The 15,401-nt window shown below is 38.9% G+C and overlaps 1 long non-coding RNA gene across 1 annotated transcript in view; it reads right to left on the bottom strand.

Moving 5' to 3' along the window:
• LOC148051449 (uncharacterized) overlaps positions 1-11,276 on the bottom strand; it is a 40,141-nt gene extending 28,865 nt beyond the window's left edge. The window contains exon 1 of the long non-coding RNA XR_015699810.1: positions 11,181-11,276. This is a non-coding gene — a long non-coding RNA (uncharacterized LOC148051449). The remainder of the gene's footprint in view (positions 1-11,180) is intronic.
• Positions 11,277-15,401: the final 4,125 nt, after the last annotated feature.

Here is a 15,401-nt window from a genome sequence, read left to right as displayed (position 1 = left end):
CATTCTCTCTCTCTGTCTCTCTATGCCAGCAGGCTCATACACTTGTTTTGAACTACAAGAAATGCTTAAGCCAATGCTCCTCTCCCTTAAATTGATGTAAAGAAGGAAAAACTCAAATTAAATAGCTTTATTGCCTTTTGCTTGCGTGTGCCTGTCTGCAAGTTTCAATGAATCCTAAGCTGGAATGCATATGATTTTATCACAAAGAAAGTGTGATGCTATTATTCATATTCACCTCTACCTGGATACAGAGTCCAGCCAACAGGAATGCCTGCAGTTTTGGGAAAACATAGGAAGCGAGTAGGAAAATCTCTCCTCTTGCTCCAGAACGGTAGCAGAAGCCCTATTTTCATGGTTTTAGAGGGCTCCCCTCTCTCCGTCTGCCCATGTCTGTCACAACCCTACCTGCACCCGACAGCCCAGTGGCCAGGGACAGCCCTGTTGATGAAGATATTCACTTGAGCAAAACTGAATCAGTTCCACTGTCAGGGAAAATGGACTGGTTTCGCTCTCAGAAAACCTACACCAGTGCTTAGGCCTCCTTGTCCAGACATGAAAGAGAAGTGCCACAGCTGGTTAAATAATTCTGCTCAGAAGATTAAGTACGTAACGCAGGCTTTTGAAGGGAAAAGCAAGAGTGGCTGTCATGCTTTCCGTTGTCCTGATAGCCATGTACTCTATGAAAGATGCCAAGTGGTATTGCAAACACAGTTTGTAGTTCCATGACAGTAAGTGCTTCCCTGCTCCTTTTCATTGCCACAGACCAGCGCTTTTGATCCGTCAGCAGTGCTCGGCGCACATTCCCAAGGGAAATTCTTTGAAATGTACCTTCATCTTGATCACTGACCTCAAGCTGGTCCATACCGTAAGCACTAGTGCAAAGAGCTGCAGTTGCTTTGTGCAGACCTTTATCTGATTACCAGATTTCAAAGCAGCTAAACCCAGGCTAATCCACCACATAAAAGAGTCAAACTATTTTTAATGCAGGTTCTTTCTTTTAAAACCTAACAAGGGGCCTAAAATTCAGACCAAAATTTAGCATAGCTTTTTGCTGTCCCAGAGCCAGCCTGCTATAGTTTATCATGGAAGATTATATTGTATTAAGAATATTATTCTAGAAATAATAGAGCATTAGAAATACTTAGGAAAAATCAAACATACATACGGATCCAAGAAAACGTTATGAATAAAAAACCACAAACACATGCAGAACACAAAAATGAAACAGCTTAATCTATTTATAAGCAATTATTACTTTATTCTGATACTACTAATTTATCCTACAAGGACATAAATGTTTTATATTTTGCTCAAAATAATGACTAACAAAGATGACTTCACATAAAGACTAATTGATTTATCTACTCCATCTGACACAGAAGTCACTTCATAGTAAGCTGTGTCAACTCTTTTTAAAAACACATAACAACTGCAACACTTAAAAATATATGTAAATGCTTAGGGACTGGGAGCTCCAGCTGCTGTGAGAATGAAAGAATCCTCATGACATCAGAAAGCAGGAATTATATTTCATTCACCCTTTTTACCATGGTGAAAAAAAAGTCAACGCGATCCAGATGTTTGTTCTGGATGTTAAAGAGTGTCTACTTGGTAATTATTGTCCGAGACACAAGCTTTTTCTTTATAGTGCTGAAATAATTGATTTAATCCAGAGGTAAAAAACTCAGAAATACAGCAGCCGTCTTCCATTACTCTTTCAGGGTGGAGGACATGGTTTAACATTTTTTCACATTTTGGTACTTAACGTGAAGTCACATGAAGTTATCCAATGGCCAAACAAATCAGAAAAACATTATAATCTAATGAGTAAGTATTAGAATGGAAAATCAGGTTTCCTACCAAGTCGCATGAAATTCTGGTTTTTGTAATACGTGTCATTTGTCAATAAAGTTACAATTTGTTTGTAATTATTTTCAGTTCTATATGAGAATGATTCTGCTTTTCTTTTTAATGGGGGGAGAAGCTGAACCTTTGAGTGCAAGGCATATTGCAACTACCCAAAATATTTTTTTTTTTTTCTTTTAAACCCTGTGCGCTTACTTGCATCAAAACCACTATCTCAGAGCTCATAAAATTCCTGATTCCACTCCCAGCAGCATTTATGAATACAGAGGAGCTAGGCATCCAGGGAGAAGAGAGATGTCTCACCACAGGCCCAGCACAACACCACTGAGGTGACAAGCTGTGAAAGTGCCCTGCTCTTCTAGACCAGCTCAGGCTTTTGGAAATACACCAGAGTCAGAGGTTTAAATCAGTCATCAGCATAGACACTTAGGCTGACATTACAACAGGGCATTAACACCACTACTATCAGAAGCATCAGATGAAATGACAAGTATTCCTGTGTTATAAAAAAAGAGAGGAGCAGTAAATTGCTATAAAAGCTTGCATACAAGTTTCCATCATTAAACTATAGGAGAATTGTCGTGGTTTAACCCCAGTCAGCAACTAAGCACCACACAGCTGCTCACTCACTCCCCCCGCCCCCAGTGGGACGGGGGAGAGAATCAAAAGGGTAAAAGTGAGAAAACTCGTGGGTTGAGGTAAAGACAATTTAATAGGCAAAGCAAAAGTTAAGCACACAAGCAAGGCAAAGCAAGGAATTCATTCACTCCTTCCCATCGGCAGGCAGGTGTTCAGCCATCCCCAGGAAAGCAGGGCTCCATCACACGTAACAGTTACTTGATAAGACAAACACCATCACGCCGAACCTCCCCCCCCCCCCCCTTCCTTCTTCTTCCCCCAGCTTTATACACTGAGCATGACGCCATAAGTATGGCATAGCCCTTTGGCCAGTCTGGGTCAGCTGTCCTGGCTGTGCCCCTCCCAGCTTCTTGTGCACCTGGCAGGGCATGGGAAGCTGAAAAGTCCTTGACTTAGTGTAAGCACTACTCAGCAACAACCAAAACATCAGTGTGTTATCAACATTATTCTCATCCTAAATCTAAAACACAGCACTATACCAGCTACTAAGAAGAAAATCAACTCTATCCCAGCTGAAACCAGGACAAGAATTATACAGTATATATTTACAGCACATCCCCTTTCTTAAATCTGGTTTACAATACCAGCTGCAAGAAAAAAAAAAAAATCACATACCAGTTTTCCTTGATTTCCTTAACTCATGATCAGTGCTCCTCTGACACAGACAACTGTCATGTTGCACGACCTATGCAAATTCAACAGCAGCATAAAAACAATTATACTTGCAACATTATTAGAGCTTTTGAAGCAACAAAAACCACAGTATTTTTGCAACAAGACTGCTGCTTCTTGAGCAGGCTTAGAATAAAATGGAATTTATTCAACCGCAGGACCCAGACAGATCTAGTAACAGAAGCACACAGGGAATGCTCAGGCCTTGACTCTATTTGCTTTACTCCCCTCGCGACCACCTTAATAACGCAGGCATCACACATATAAATTAAAAGTCTCACTGGTAATGATAACTGCACAATTCTCATCCCTATAGTGGACAATCCACTGTGATGTCTGAAAAGTCTTCTAACCTCCAGCATACCGACAATACAGCACAAATAATTAATGCAGCCCATCAGGCTGATGCCAATCTTACAGGTAACACCTGACTTCAGACTCCATCAGTTGGAGAAAAATGTGAGCCATACAGTGAAGAAACATACGACTCCAGTTAACTGGGTCTTTACAGACAAACGCTATATGCTTCCTGGTACACCTGCATTATGCACCAAGTAGAAATTAGTTAGAAATGCTGGTCTTCAAATACTGGTTAAGTGGAAACGTTTGCAATGGGCATTTATTTTACAAAGCATAATTTATTGCCAAATGCTGCAGATCCATACAAGCAGTGACAGTGTTTGCCCACATCCAACTTGTACTATTGGAATTAATCACGTGTTGCTGCAAAGCCTGAAGTGTATGCTACCTCTTTACAGAGGAATCCAGATATACAGCACAAAACTTAAAAGCCTCTGGAACAGCTCCTACTGAAACTTCCCTGAGGTGATCAGGAAATTATAAACTACAGTGAGGCTTTAATCTCTATCACCCACCAGGTTCATGAATTAGCAATGAGAGGAGCTCTTCTAGGAAGACACTGACCGACATCTATTTTGGTCCAGAATGGCTGTAACAGCACATTGAAGCTTGACACGGGGGCAGGGTAGGTATGAACCCAAAATACTGGCACCAGGTTTAGGAAGCTGGCTGGAGGTTTACAACTCAGCTAAGATACAGGATATTTCAGGAAAAGTAGCTAAAGCATAGATGAAATTCAAGTCATAATGTTCATGAAGGTGTTACAACAAAGATGCCCTCTGCAAAAAAGTTAGGATCTCAAGAAATTTCTTGAATAAACTTCCAAAAAGAAAAGATAAAAAAAACCAAAACACATTTAAGTGAAAGCCCATTAATTTGTAAATGTTTCAAGAATGTGTTGAATTGTTTTGTTGATTAATGATTTTCTCAGAACTTTGTAGATGAGGAAAACTTTGGGTTAAATCTCTTGTGGGTCCCATTTAAAAAAAAAAAGAAAAAGAAAAAAAGAAATAAATTGAAATCCAGTCTGTAAAGCCTGTACATATGTATAAGATAAAGAATGAGGGGGAAAACCCAAACAAAAACCAATACCTAGAATGATTTAACAGACTACTTAATTGCTCAGATCATTCTAACCATTTCTAATATTTTTATGGAGAGTGGGGTGAGGAAACAACAAAAACATTCCAGCTGGCTGCAAGACTGAAACTCCTAATTAAACGATTTATGTAAGCACCCTGCTTCCAGTGGTAGCAGCTAACATATCAAGACAAACTTTTTTTTAAACCTGATTTGTTATGCAAGGAAGTTATTTACTAGGTTCACATTATCAATGATGTCCATTACCAATGATATGCATGAGTAACATGTTTAGAAATTACTTGAAAACAGAAACCCCATTTCTTTCACAAGTCCCCCAACATTTGTAGCTATATTCGATGACATCTTCATTAATTCAGACACTGAAACACCTTAAAATCAGCAAAGGTTTTGGTCTTAATCTTTCTGCATCTTAGATCTCCATTTGCAGCTAAGAGACCAAAATGATACCTTTGCTTTGACTACCACTGTAATGCATTAACATGGAGTTAGTTGGCAATAGGGGTTTATTAACTTTTTTTGTTTTTAAATGAAGTGTTAAAGCAGCAGTGAAGGACCCTGGGCCAATTGAACTAGATTTGAACTAGTCTCCCTTTATAGACGATAGGAAGAAATATTTCTAGGGAGTAATTCATTTCACCATGAAGAAGGCATCTGAAACAGGTCAGAAGAATCACACCCTGAAGTTGTATCTTTCTTTCCAAAGATTTTAAAAGGAACTTGACAAGCAGCTAACGAGCAGGCACCTATATCAGGCAAGTCCGAAGCCCAGTTCCTGGCAAAGCCTCTGGGGTTGGCACTTAGGTGCAAGAATCATACCATTATCATCTCAGGATTTTTTATTTTTTATTTTTTTAAATACACAGACAAGCCATTTTAGTGCCGCTACAAATACTTCATATCCTGTTTTTCTCCCCAGACGTGTGTGTGGGGAAATAAAAAGCTTCACAAGTAAGGCATGAAAAGTGTGTTCAGAGCACATTGCAACAGAATAAAAACTTCCCAGAAAAATATGGCTCTGTCCTCTTTTTTCCTCCCCTGTTAACAGATCAGTAGTAACCTTCGATTATTCTGTCACAAAAGTTATCTGGTGCTTTAAAGGACTGTGTGTGTTGCAAAACAGAAATTCTGTTTCAACATACAAAATCTTCTCTGGAATGAAAGAGGTTAAAACATATGCTTATGTTAATGAAATTCCCCAAATGAATATTTACACAAGTGAAGATAAGTCTTCATACGTGTTCAGCTTTGCAGCACCCTGGGGGAAAAGAGAAGCATATTTTGTGCCAAACTAAAGACATCTCATTGTGTTTTTGTGGAAATCATCACCCATATTCCCCATCCTGACTGCTAATATAGGGCCTACATATCTCGGCAGGAAGAAAGAGAAGGCAAGGAAAGAAAATAAGCGATATTTAGGCTCTATAAAAACAACAAAGTGCAGCAAGTTCCCCTTTTACTTTGAGGGGACTGATATTCATCAGGATTGTTATTCTTGTGTGTCATGTTCTTGAAGCTGCCAACAGACTAACCACATTTTCCTTGTTTAGCCTAATCATTCAGCATCTCCCATAGACCAGCAGGCACATGAGCAAGTCAGGGAAACCACATGGTTACACTAAGTCCAGTCCTTGTGAATCCATAACCGTTATTTTGTTTAACGTAGTTGTGAAGGCCAGGTACCACAGCCTCACAGTCCAGAGCATGGAAACCACCATCCTAGCCCTTCATTATAAATACCACAGTTATCAAATATAGTCAGCATAGAAGTTTACAATAGACCACAAAATTATACTTGCTGCAAAAGCCAGAGTGGTCCTCCATTTCCACTCACACCTGTTTTTGATCAGTATATTTGCATGGAGCTTTGGCTACTTGAAGCCACGTACTGGAGATGATACTATACAAGGCACACAACCCTTGAACAGGGGACCAGAGAAGCAGCAGCCCAATGTGCCAGCACTGCACTCCCTGCCTACTTTCCCACACTGGTGGTTTTGTGCTGAAACACAGGGAATTTTTTCCTCCCCTCATTCACATAGGTAAAGAGCAGCAATGCTGTATTTAAAAGTCCAAGGAAAACATAGTCATGATAACTAGTCAACTATCAAGGACAGTATCATGCAATTTATTATTAAAAAGCAAGCATCCAATTAACACAGGAAATATGGTAGGCAGGGAAGAAATACTAAACAATAAGAAAGTGAAATAAGCCAGCGACAAATAAGTCAAATCACTAAAATCTAATTACCTTTGCTGCAAATGTATTTCAACATCACTTTTGCACCTTTTTAGGGAGGTGATGGTGCCCTTGTACTCGGCACTGGTGAGGCCGCACCTCAAACACTGTGTTCAGTTTTGGGCCCCTCACTACAAGAAAAACATTGAGGTGCTGGAGCGTGTCCAAAGAAGAGTCAAGAAGCTGGTGAAGGGTCTAGAGAACAAGTCTTATGAGGAGCGGCTGAGGGAACTGGGGTTGTTTAGCCTGGAGAAGAGGAGGCTGAGGGGAGACCTACAACTACCTGAAAGGAGGTTGTAGCGAGGTGGGATCAGCCTCTCCTCCCAAGTAACAAGTGATAGAACATGAGGAAATGGCCTTAAGTTGTGCCAGGGCAGATTTAGATTAGATATTATGATAAATTTCTTCACAGAGAGTAGTTAGGCATTGGAACAGACTGCCCAGGGAAGTGGTACAATCACTGTCCCTGGAAGGATTCAAAAAACATGTGGATGTGGTGCTTAGGGACATGGTTTAGTGGTGGACCAGGCAGGTAGGTTAACAGGTTGGACTCAATGATCTCAGAGGTCCTTTCCAACCTTAACGATTCTATGATTCTATATTGTTACCATGCACGGACAGATTCTTTAGGGAGTTTCATTCAGAAAAGGTGCATCTTAACTCTTAGAAAATGTGGATGTAACATATATGGCATTAGGGGTGGTGTGAGAAAAGAAGGAGGAGGAAGGAGGGAGGCAAAACTCTCAATTGTTTCTAAACAGTCAGGAGAAGGTATGTTACAGTTGCTACTGCCAGCATAACTTAAGGGTTAAACAGCAAGAGGTTCAGTTGCTGACACAAGAGAAACCCAAGACCAAGGTGACAGAAATGTCAAGGTGGCCCCAGTCCTACAAGCACCTTCTCTTGGCTGTTGACTGTTTGGGGACTTTTAGCCTCTGCCCTTCCAGGGCATGGGTTCTTTTCCCACCTAACGTCCTGGTTGGCCTAGAGCTTTATGGATGACCCTAGGTCTTATTGTGACTTGGTCACACACACAAAAAAAAAAAAAAAAAAAAATAAATCTTAGTTGTATTTTCAGCCAAGTTCATCCACTGTCTATCTGTTCTTTTGAGTTGCCCAGACCTTTGGCATTGCCAAATGCTTGCATTCAGGAGAGAACAGCATTAGACAAATCAGTTGACCCTAACACTATTTTAAAAGTTAGAAGATTAACAGTGCTTTCTCTCTTTTCATGCATTTTGATACTTTCTAATTAAAGCAAAGTAAAAATAAGCAAAAAGGAATTGAAACTACTTCTGGTTGTTTTCAAACTGTATGTTATTCTACTGTTGCAAAAGCATCTGAATTAGGTTATAAATAAGATACACCACTGAATGGATATGCTGTACACACGCAAGATTTTGTAAAAGGCGGCAATAAATTTCTCTTTTCCATCCTAATAAAAATTGTAAGTGTCACATAAGATGGCAGACAACTTTTCATACACGTTATTGTAATGTTGATGTTGGCTCCAAACAGCGTATAGCCATATCATTATGGTTTACTAGAACATGGAGGTGGAGGGCAAATCACACCCCATTTCATCACCCTGCTGTTTCAAGGAGTTAAACAATTTTTTTTAAATTTTTTTTTCAAACCCTTTTGGTTGGAAAAGCAATAGAAGCAAATATAAAAGCATCTATATAACAGAGGAGAGATGCTTCCTTAGGAAGCAGATTGAACAAGCACAGTCCTTATATTCTTTTTAAGTAAAATACAGATGTATGCATCTACTTTGCAGCTGATGTTAAAAACAAACAAAAAAAAGTCTGTAGTTTTGCACCTAATTTGACCATATTAATAACATCCCAGGCAATTACAATCATTACAGGTGAGAATCTGTAATCTACATTGTGAGAAGTACTAGTTCAGCAAAACTCATTTTTCTTTCCATTTACTTGGAAATAGGTATTATCTTAATTACCCACCATTAAAAAAAATCATGCCTTATGAATTTACTTTAGTAATTTGATTCTTAGATTTGAAGTGCTGCTTTTAAATACTTAAAATGAAATATTTTTCCAAGCTTTGATATTAAAGAATCAAAACATTTTCTCCTTTAGAAAAACAATTTTTGCCAAGTTATTTTGTCTCATTTAAATAGTATTAAAGTAATACTTGTAAATAGTTTCTCTTGGCATTCTTGTAATATTGCTATGGTGTCCAAAATGTAATGACATTTTGCACATTTAAAAGATAGGGTTTTATGATGCCTAATATAACATGTGAATCCATAGATAAATCTGAAGACAGGGATTGAAATGACTAAACTTGAAGAAGCACCCATTTGCAGTTCCAACTGGTGACTGATTACTTTCTTCTGAAATACTGTCAGACAAATCATTCCGAGTACTCAGTGCTGTACACATGGCACATCAAATCCATGGAGACAGAAGTACTTTGCTTGTAGAACAGGAGCAGCTTAGAAATAGCCATGCATTTATAGGCTCCAAACCACTACACTTGTTCCTATGCTTAACCAGTAACTAACATGAAAAATCCCTACTGAGCTGTAAAAGGCTCCTGGCAATAGTAAAGGAGTAAATGTTTGCAGAAACAGTGTTTTACTCATCTGCTCTTATGTATTTGCCTCATTTTAGAAAACCACAGTTAGTGATGACAGTTTAGAGTTAGCATAAAGGTATTCAGGCAACTTGAACACATCAGTCTGAAAGTTTCATTCTCAAAACTCTTGTTTGGCTCCCACCTACCCTCTGAGGCACCTATATTTCTTGAAGGGGTTAAGTAGGTGGCTGAGACTCTTTCTGCACAAAGAGAAAGATTTACTTGTGGGCTTGCCTATAAGTGCCCAAACCTTGGCAGAGCTAAAGGAGCATAGACCCAAGCCCTGCTAGGATCTGCGAAGAAGGTGACCCCCTTCCTTGCCAGGCTTTCTCAGCATATGAAGTGTTCTTTTTTCCTTATCATCCTTATATGAGTTCTTAAAAAAAAAAAAAAAAAAAAAATCCCCACTCTAAATCCCACCTATCTGGGAGAGAAGGGAGGGGTCTCCTCTACACCAGCAGCACCATTACTGGAGCACCTGGCCAAGTAACAAAACATGGCTTGAAATTTTCATCTCTGCTGAAGGTGATAGGACATAAAAAGTAAACTCTACAGGTTTACAGGGCTCTCTATCATCTTTCTCCACAGAAATAACTCTGCTTATATGGAAAAATTACTTCCCAGGTCAGTGAGAAAGAAAGAGATCATAAGCCATCTTATAGACAATGTTAGAAAATTGGGTTCAGAGGGTACAAATGTAACTGCATAACCTAAGAGTTAGAGCGTTTATTCAGGACAGGGACAACTGTCCAACCACACTTCGTATTTTACATTAAACTTGCCATCATTTAAGTGGCTAATTGAACAATTCCACAGGCAAAATTGAGAGCGCTCCATCACAGAATATTTTTCCACTCCATGGCTTAAAGCAGTCCCACTAGAGATAGGTAGAGTTCAAACCTTTCCATTAGAGAAACTACTTCAGCCTTAGTTTTCCAAAACCCGAGCAAATATTCTAACTTCTAACTAGATTTTTATTTTCCTTTTAAGAGTTTATTATTCCAACAATGTTTTCTTTCTGAGAAGCTTATCAGGGGTACAAGCTACTGATGGGATGGATATACTGCAGCCACATTTTGCAGGAACAATTAGTTTGTTCTTTTAAAGTAAGCATCTGGGGTTTGTGTCTTGGGAACAAAACTGAATTTAAACACAGCTCAGTATCCCATTAAGTATCTGATTAGCTGTACTTGCCAGATTATCACATTCACTGACATTGGATTTATTAAATTTGATGAAACCAAATAAAGGAGGTTGCAAAAGGAGTGCCAAGAAACAGTACCTTTCTATGTCTTACAGCATTTCTTCCTTAAGGGCAACCGGAGGCTGCTACAGTTTCAAAATTGCCATTTCAAAACTTTCTGGATCTTGGCCACAGAACATTCTTTTCAAAATTGCCATAGACACAGATCACTCAGATATAGGACACACAGAGACAAAACAAAAAGCCAGAGAAATACATAGCTGCACACAAGCAGTTGCTGACTTTTGATACAGGTCACAAGCAGATTGTCCATAGGTCTAGCACTAGTATTCTTTCTTTCCGAGCACCCATTAGACATAAAAACTACAAAAGCGTGAAATCATCTCTTAATTTTCTCACAGGCCACATAACTACTTTAAAATATTCATAGTCTAGTATGTTTTTTCCTAGCCTTCTACACACTGCAAATTTTCTTACTTTAAAGTATAATCTTACCCTTTGTGACAATGAAGATCACACAGTTCAGCAGCCTGCTTCTTAAAACGAACATGTTACTGCTACAGGAACACAAAGGAAAAGAGGAATGTGAAGTTCAGACCTCTGTGCTCGTGCAAGCATACTAAAATGCATGCCAAGGCCTCAGCTTGCAGAAATTGCATGAGCAGGAAGCACAAGTGTTTGCAATTGTTATCAGCTGAGGAGCAGCAGCAAAATGTAATTGCACCCAACAGCTGAAGAACTACTCCAGAACTCCCACCTGCCTCTACCTGGCTGCCTTTAAAAGAGCAGGCCTCCAAAAAATATGCTACTGCAAAGTGGGAGAGGATAGCATAGACACTGAGTTTCAATGCCTGTTCTTTCTAGATTAGTATATTAATTACTATTATATCAGGTGGGCACCAGTTCTGGCACTGCCTTTGTTTTAAAAAAATCCCAAACCAACAAAAAATGACACACACATCCCCCCTGCAGTGATATCAATCATTTTGTAAGATTTGAGACTTTGTCAGTGCCTGCAGGCACTGCCCGTGTACATGCAACAGGTCAGCAGGACTGCCAGGACCTGCGTGGCCAGTGCCAGGATTCCAGAGAAGCTGAAGAGGCCAGCTGCCGCCATCCCCCAGACCAAGGCAGCTCAGCCCAGCATGGAAACAGACCTGCAGGGCCCTAAGGAACACCTGGTGGGGCCAGGCAGGTGTTGCAAATTCTAATTTAGGTGCCACAGAAAGAGAATTTTTTACTTTTTGATAAATACTTGTAACATCTTAAATCCTTCCAAGGTCTCCCCTGGAGTGGGCCAGGGGTAGAAAACTTGGTGTTACTTAATTTGTTTTCCAATTAGTACGGGTAAGGGGAAATACAAACTGCATAAAATAGGTATACAAACATTCTTACCTATCAGAAATGTAATAAGATTTATCCACGACATTTTTGTACTACACAATGAAATTATTTACATAATAGTTACACTTTTTTATACCTTGTAAACCCTGAAAATATGTAACAAGCAAGTCTTAAAATAAGAATTGGGGAAGGGGGATTTCTGTTTCACAAACAAATTGTTGACAGAAAGACAAATATTTTGTATAATTCTGTTACCCTAAATTTTGTAAACTGTTTTGGCAAACAGCATTACTATATCCCTTCTCCATTTGCAGTTCACTTACATGTTCCATATGTCTTTGTGTATGGTATGCCTACTAGGTATGCCTGTTTTAAGAGTTTAATGCAATCGTTAGCAAAATGCCATTTACGTGTTAGAAAATCCCAATGCCAAACTGCCAACTTCTCATTAAATTAGTGTATCTATGTCGTAATATTCCTATACTTAAAATTGAGATGAGGTTCAGATCCATTAACTCTTATACCATATATTAACCAGTAATTGTAATGCAAACAGGTGGGTTTTTCTGCCTGGAAGTGGTGGAATTAATAACTATTAGTTTCATAGGTGTTAAGAAGCGCAGAAGATGCATATTTTAATGACAAATTTTTGGCATTGATTGATGGTTCAATTTTCTGTTTGAAAGATAAAGTTGCTGAAATATAGTTAAAATGACAGTATTCTGCGTTTTCCAACTCTGGTAAATTAACCTGCTTTGTTTTTCTTATGAAAGCTGTAAGGTCATACAGTTTTGTAAAGTGAAACACCTGATACAAGAAAATTTCTGCTTCATCAGGTTAAAACAGTAAAGCAAAATAATCAAGCTGATTTTCAAAAAACAAAATCCATTTGTATAAACATCAGTTGTAGTAACTTAAAATAGAACTGATGCAAGAAACAAAATTAAAACCCAGAACTCTTACTGAATACCATATTTCACATTGTTACTGTATGTTGCCAGAAAGAACAAGCAGATAGTTTTGGGTTTTTTTCTTATGATCATTGCTATGATTTTAGGAACATTAGTAACTTTTACTTCAGATTTTCAATGGTTTTTTTAATCTTATTACAGGAATGAATTTCTGCTTAGCAAAAATAAGCAGTAGGATTTCATTTTGATCACAGGATTTTGACCTTTTCTCAACTCTTAGTCAATAAGCCAAACTGGACATCCAGAAAACCATGCGCAGAACATAGTTATGCATTTCTGAAACCCTTCCCCTATAATCAAGTGGAATAAACCCACCCAGCAGAATACCTGTTTTCAAAGATGATGGGGAAAAAAACCTGGGTTCACTCAGCCACTGGAAATTCCTTCACCTTTTCAATATGCCAGTAACCAAATAAAAAAAAGGCAACAGAAAGCCTTCTGAAAACAATACAAAATCTTGCAGAACCAAATAGAAGATATAAGTAGCTTGTAAGGCAAGGCGATCAGAGTGTGAAGCTTTATCACGAAAAAATGTTGAGATCAACATGTGATCCACAGCTTAGGGAGTGCTATATCTTGAGGGAAACATGATTTTAAAATCTCTGTTGTCATCATACCTCTCTGTGAGCCATTGAATTAAAAATTAATCTTGCTAGTTGGGGTCAGACTGTAAGATGTGCCACCTCTGACTAGGAAGTGGATCAACATGCAAGGTATGCCCACAGGTGACTTTTCATCACATCCTCTGCTGCAGGAACCAGATGTTAGTATTATTTGGAGTCTGTACACCTTGCCAACCAGTATCCTTAGCAAAAAGAAAGCAAATGTGTTTTGAAAGCAATCTTAAAATCATACTATTATCTCTCAGATGAATAACCACAGTTTGCTGAAAAACAGCATAAACAAATCAAGTCTATTCTTAGCTTTATAATTTTTCATTTTTAAGTTTGTATGAAGTTCCATTTAATTTCAATCATCCAAACGTCAGGAAGTGAGCTAAAAAGTTTCACTGCAGTTGCTGTTGCTGATGAAGTGTTTGTTTGGGTTTTTTTAATTGCATTTTATTTATCCTGGAAGAGAAAGCTTACACTTCGAAAACGTGCATAGAAAGCTATGTGCCATCCTTGAAAGCCACATGTAAAGCTTAGAGGCCTCTGAAAATGCTTAATTGGTTTCCTCAAGAATTGAAATTATTATTCATTGAAACATTAGTTCACCACATGTCTTGCAGGAGCCACAATAAAAAGCTTGAAGCAGCAGAAAAATATAAACTACAATTTATGTGTTGAGTCAATAAAAAATGAAAAAGTCAAAAATAGAACTACTATTTACATGTTAAAGAGTGGCAATGTCTTCCTTGCGGAGACACAGTACTCTTCCAGAGAGTAAAATTGCTGGTGAAGCAAATAAAGCCCATTTTGAGCAACAGACAGGGAAATAGACCCTGCAGGTTAGGGTTGCAGAGGTAGAAACATGGCCTGCCATGGTGGCAAGGGACACAGTGTGCCATGCGGTCCTTTCCACGTTCACTCTCATCTATCCTCCAGGTCCCTGTTGCATTCAGTGAGTAACATGAAAGGTCTAGTTAACTCACTCTTGCTGGCTCCTGCCTCAGCACACACACAACACTGCGCACTGCTGCTTGTGCAATGGCCCAGGCAGCATGTGAGGAGAGACCTGTTTCTCTGAAGGGATCACATTGTACCCTGCAGCATGAAGTTCAGTTATCCAGCTACATATTTTCTCTGCAAGCTACTTTGTATTAATGAGGACAAAGAAGTAAACAGTGAAATATCCTTTTGTGCTACCACAAAAAAAAAAAAAAAAAAAAAAAAAAAAAATTGAACAAGTTCTCCTAACAGGAAATCTGTTAGCTGACCTATCTTGCACTGTGCCTGATTAAAATCAGGCAATTTGGGAGCAGATTCTTAGTTGAGATATGGCTGCTTTTTGCCACCCTGCACTGCTACACTTCTGGCCAATGACTGCAGTCAAGTGAATTTTAAACAAAGCCTAAATTAGGGCAGTCCTCAAGTTGTTTTATGGCTTGTGGAAGGCAGCCCAGTCTGCAGGGGACCACACAGCTGCAGGAATACAAGTGAAAAAATAGGCCACTGTTAAAAACTTGGTGATTCTGAGCATGCACGAAAGTAACTGCAAACTGGTTTAACCTGGAACCATCTATCTTCACTTATCCATTTGAAGAGTCAAGGAATTTGAGATGTCTTTGGAAGTAAGGAAGAACTTGACTCTTTTCTCCCAGGAGCTTCATAGTGAGTAAGTCTGATGACGGGAGTAATATTATTTCAAACTTAGAGTGATGCAAGTAAGAAAGCAGTGGAGGCTTGCTTCCTGCCCCTTTTTATTTGCATTCCAGAAACCATTTTTGCACCACCTGTGA

This window comes from Nipponia nippon, unplaced genomic scaffold, assembly GCF_047370975.1.
Source record: "Nipponia nippon isolate SJK-2023a ecotype South Korea unplaced genomic scaffold, ASM4737097v1 scaffold_6, whole genome shotgun sequence".
Taxonomy (NCBI): domain Eukaryota; kingdom Metazoa; phylum Chordata; class Aves; order Pelecaniformes; family Threskiornithidae; genus Nipponia; species Nipponia nippon.
This window is presented reverse-complemented; position numbering and strand designations above follow the sequence as displayed.